This window comes from Epinephelus moara, chromosome 17 (genome assembly GCF_006386435.1).
Source record: "Epinephelus moara isolate mb chromosome 17, YSFRI_EMoa_1.0, whole genome shotgun sequence".
Lineage (NCBI taxonomy): Eukaryota > Metazoa > Chordata > Actinopteri > Perciformes > Serranidae > Epinephelus > Epinephelus moara.
Genome location: NC_065522.1, coordinates 29,216,548 through 29,221,935, shown reverse-complemented (window position 1 = coordinate 29,221,935; position 5,388 = coordinate 29,216,548). Strand labels below are relative to the sequence as shown.

At 39.9% G+C, this 5,388-nt stretch overlaps 1 protein-coding gene across 6 annotated transcripts in view; it reads right to left on the bottom strand.

The window, feature by feature from the left end:
• ttc29 (tetratricopeptide repeat domain 29) overlaps nucleotides 1-1,247 on the bottom strand; it is an 8,723-nt gene extending 7,476 nt beyond the window's left edge. Inside the window, exon 1 of one of the 6 annotated variants that reach the window (XM_050066483.1) lies at nucleotides 1,107-1,247. The gene's annotated coding sequence lies outside the window, so the exon portion shown is untranslated. Of the gene's footprint in view, nucleotides 1-1,102 lie in introns of all 6 variants that reach the window. The other 5 variants (XM_050066484.1, XM_050066485.1, XM_050066480.1 and 2 more) reach the window with 5 other exon arrangements.
• Between the last annotated feature and the right edge of the window lie 4,141 nt (nucleotides 1,248-5,388).

The following is a 5,388-nucleotide window of genomic DNA, read 5'->3' as shown; positions in this document are numbered from 1 at the left end:
GGGCGCTAGAGAGCTCATTTCTTATCTAGGCCTAACCGCCATATGGATTTTTACTAAACTTGGTAGATATGTAGAACAGGACGCCTCAAGGTGACTGGAGAAATTTAACTCTAATTGGCAACTGGGTGGCGCTATAACAACAGAAAAATGCTTCAAAATGCGACCGATTACTGTGGCTCCCCCTGTGGATTAATGTTTTGGGGTTTTTTTCTATTATTTGCTGCACCTTTCCCATGTGAACTAGCAGTGCGCCCCACTTTTAAGTCAATACAACATATAAACACTTTAACTATCTGCCTTTCAACGTGCTACCTCAACTACTAATGTGCAGTTTTAGCCCACTAACTATCCCACTATTGGCAATGGTACTACTGTACTTTCAATAAAGCAATTGTACTATCAAATTCACTAAAACTCTGTCTGAATACATTGCTCTTCTTAATGGGTTCAGTTGACTATTTAATCTGCAATTTCCTATGACCTGTATCCCAAACACACACCATGTGAAACTGTACGTGGGCAACTGTGCACTCAGTGGGTATGGACTAGTTTCATCTTTAACTTTTAACTTTCAAACATCAAAGGGTACAAAGAAAGAAACAAACAAAGACACACCCAACCCACTCCTCTGACAAATACAGAACAGTCCCTAAAGTAAAGTTTTGAATGCAGGACTTTTACTTAACAGAGTAACAGAGTCATCACAGCTAGCTACAGAGCTGAAAGCTTATTATCCTTGAGTTGATATTGTTTTGGAAAGCTCTGCATTTAATATTAATTCATCAAATTGGGGATAACAACCTCTACTATCTTACTCTTGTTTTTAATTTCACATGGCCCGCAAAATACTGGATTTAAAAGAAACCGTTAAACCTAAAACAAAGTTAGCTAACGTTAGCCTGGCTAAAGTTTAGCTAACTGTTAAACTAACGTTAAGTTACAGTTGCTGTAACTGACGAACCGTCATTTCCGTCTGAAACTAAGTTTTCAAACCGTATTTTACTTAAATAAACTTGTACTTACACAGCAGAGCTTCTGTAGCGACACTGCGCTCTGAATAAAATCATAAAACACGCAGATAAAGTCAGAAATATTGACTTACTTACAGACACAGACACAGATTCGCTCTCAGAGACTTCACCGCTGCTGCCAGAGTAACCTCATCACCATGGCAACAGGGACAAGCCGCGTTCCAACACTCACAACCCCGCTGACTCCTCCCTGCTGCCTGGTTCCATTCAGAAATAATGAAACACTATTTCACACCAGTAAATCCTTATTAATTTGTGCTTTTTAAATTGAGCTGTGGGAGAGGAAGTGTTTAGATCTTTTATTTATAGTAGAATACGACTACCTCCTGTAAAACTCTATCTGTAATAATAATAATAATAATAATAATAATAATAATAATAATAATATGTATCCTTGTGTCTGTGACCTTTTTTTTTCGGTGAAATTCCCTTGAGGTGTTCTTGAGGTATCACGGTCACTAGATTCAGATGGACAGCCTGTTAAAATGTTTGCTTTGTGGTTAATACATTAATTATTATTTGTTTAAGTTTTCCCTGTCTGCTTTGTAACATCTGTTTTGAAAAGTGCTGTTAACTAAAGTTTTCTCGCTTCACAGTTCATCGGTCATGTTGTTGCTGCTTTTATCTTCGTCCAGACATGGGTCGTCCAATGGTAGTCACTTATTTTCCTTCGCACGGCGCCCTGTGTAAATGGTACAAGAAGAGGTAACAGAAACAAAGGATAAAAATCAGCCATACAACACACACTTTGTTCCAGATGTTGGAGATCTCACCACAGCTGGGATGGAAACTCTGCTGAGTGTGTGTGACTGCGCTCGGTCTGTGGCGGCGAATGTGAATTATTTTCTTCAAAGAGTCGCAGAGTTTCTAATAAAGTTTCATGTTGGTGGTGGAAATCAGCAGCAGCTGAGACACAGAGGCCGTTTCCTGTCTGTATCTGGGTTTGATTTGCTGTAAGACGACACCCTTGTTTGTTCTTCTCACTCTAATGAGCTTCGAGTGTAATTTGTCCGTTAACCAGCGGTGCTTTTGAAGAGGAAAAAAATGAAACACTTTTCTTTTCCTCCACCACTGGAGACTAATAACATGACTGTGTACGCGCAGTCTGAGGTCATCATAAAGTCGTGTGTGTTTCTGCTTCAAATTAAAAGCTCATTGACAATTAGAATACGTCTCTTTTTCATCTCTGCAGCAAAATTAATTAATTTATAATGAATATTGTTATTGTTGTTATGCATGTTAAGGTTTAACAGGGGCTCGAAAATCATTCAGATTAGATTAGACTCAACCAAATCTTCAAAATAAATGTCATTACTCCTCTATATCTTCACATAGCAAATACTCATTGCTGCTATAATGTCAAACACAGAACCTTTAAAGGGTAACTTCAGTATTTTTCAACCTAGACCCCGTTTTTCCACGTTTGTGACCAAGTGGCTGATGGGAACAACAGTTTTGGAAACTGGTCCTCTACTGAGCCAGAGGGCTGCAGTCGGCAGTGGTGAAACAGGCTGCATTGTACCCACTTGGGGCAACTGATCTATGGCTAAGCCACGCCCCCCTCCACTCACTCGGACAAACTATCAACATTCAGTGACCGGCGCTATGGCAGGTGTCACAGTACACGGCATTTCGCAGGAGGCAACTGATGATTTTTGGGGACATAACGATCAGATGTCATTGAGAAGTAACCAAAAGGGCCTAAACTACGCATTGGAGGGATATATTCATCATTTTATTGTTGAGAAGGTCGATGAAAAGCTTAAATTACAAGCCAAAATTTACAGGTCACAGTGTACGCTTGTGAACCGCATCTGGTTGCCGTCACCATCAAAGACAACAAGTTAAAGTGCCACTGAAGTTAAGGTTTTTGGCTCAGAATATGAGAAAAGGATAACGGCCTTTTTACCATCTTTACCAAGAGTGTCTCTCCGTTAGTTTGGTGCTACAGTATTTACACTGAATCATTCAGCATAACGTTTGCCAACCTTTGTTATCTCTGCCATTACAGATAAGTTAATGAAGCTAAGCTCCAGAAGTTAACGTTAGCTTAACTAGAGCCCTTTGGACAACAGCTAACAATGATGTACGATCACCAAAGTACAAAACTAGAACAAAATAGGCTAATGAACTCCCAGCAAACAAGGTGACATGATGAACAACGCAGCTAGGAGCTAACGTTAGGCTAACTTTAGCTAACGTTAGCTAGAGATGTTAAAGATAACTTTATATTTCTTTCCAGCAAAGTGACAATATGTTGCCTCAAACACAATGTTGACTTACCTTAGAACAGATGTAGACATCATTGTTAATCTTATTCACATTGAGTTGATGTTGTGGTCTAACGTTACCACACAACTTTATCCAAAGGAGACACTTTTCTCGGTTGAGATGTGGTTTAAAGTGTAAAAAATACACCTGGTCGCCCAGCCTCTCAGGATACCTTGTGTCAGAGTTGCATGTACCCCATGCACACCGTTTGAACCATTTGAATAAACAGTAATTTTAATGTGAATAGAGGCAGCATATTTTCACATGTAACTGGGTGAATTAAGGGTTAATTTCAATAAAACCAGAGGTGGTGAGTGTTGGAAAAGTGAAAAGACAAACCATGATGGCTTTCCCAAGTTATTTTTTGCTTTTGTGGACTGTGAATGAAGTGTGTTTTACGAAGCTAAAATTACTGTTTTTTTATATGGGGTCTGGTGTAGCTGAGGATGCTGATTTCGAGGCTGTTCCTGGTCAGACAAAAAGGATCTTACTCTTTAGCAAATCTCTGCAGGGATCCTTTCTATAATGGGTTCAGACTCTTAGAATAAGAATCTCAGCCTGTCAGTGGCAGAAACAAACACTTTTAGAGTACGTAAATGACAGCAGCTGCAGGGGTCAGTACTGGACCAATGTCAAAAACTGTTGTTGCCATGAGTCACACGGGCACAAAAACATGAGAAAATAGGGTGCAGGTTGAAAAATACCAAAGTTGCAATGTGCCAGTAAAAGAAGAAGAAGAAGAAGAAGAAGAAGACTGCAGGCTCTTTAGAATTTAAAAACTTGAACTAAATGCCTTGCTCAAGGGCTCTCAGCTGTGTGTGATAGATGTTTTGTGTGTGTGTGTGTGTGTGTGTGTGCGTGTGTGTGTGTGTGATTATCTGCCTGCATGTTTCAAGTCACGTAGAGCCTTCATCTGTTTATCTCTGTGTATACTGTAACAAACAAACTGTCGTCAGTCTGAAAGGAAGTCAGAGGTCATGACCACTTCTACTTGACTTCTACAGACATACAGACCCATAGACTGATAGATAGATAGATAGATAGATAGATAGATAGATCTATCTATCTATATCTATATCTATATAGATAGATAGATAGATAGATAGATAGATAGATAGATAATAATCAGAGGTGCATCATATTCTATGAGATCATCATATGTTTGTAGCGTGGCCACATTGATTTAGCTTCAGAAGAAGGAGAATTTAAGAACACTTCATCCTTCAGTTTATCACAAACACTCAGCATCAACACATCTAGAGATACACAGTGTTTACTAGACAGGAAGGAGAGCCCAGTCTGCGAAAGAACATGTGGCATTGCACGTTTCGGCAAAGCACAAAAAAATGTTATATTTGCATGTTTCATACGTATCAAACATTTATAAAGTTACTAAGTATATAAACTGACTTTGTCATTGGGAGGTGGAGGGGATGGTGGATGCCACTGCACCTAAACAAGATGGCTGTCAAGCTGCCGACCACTGCTCAAGACCGACAAACAAAAGTCAGTTGTGTTTAGGTGAGTCATTGCTGTTTTACCAGTGGCTTTTTAGGCACAAAATGGGGATGTTTTGTTGCAACCTGTTGCATTTTTCAGGCCCCAAACATAGGTGTTTTGTAGCGACCTGTCACCAATTTTCCAGCTGCTTTTTAGGCACCAAACAAGGGTGTTTTGTAACGATCTGTCACTGTTTTTCAGGCACCAAATGCTGGTGCTTTGCAACAACCCAACATTGTTTTTCTAGCGCATTCGTAGGCACTAATCATGTTTTGTAGCGACCTGTCACCAATTTTCCATCTGCTTTTTAGGCACCAAACAAGGGTGTTTTGTAACGACCTGTCACTGTTTTTCAGGCACCAAATGTGGGTGCTTTGCAACGACCCAACACTGTTTTTCTAGCTCATTCGTAGGCACCAAACGTGTTTTGTAGCAACCCATGCTGTTTTTTCCAGTGGCATTTTAGGCACTAAACATAGGTGTTTTGTAGCGGCCTGTCACTGTTTTTCAGGCACCAAACATAGGTGTTTTGTAGCAACCCATCACTGTTTTCAGGCACCAAACGTGTGCATTTTGTAGTGACTTG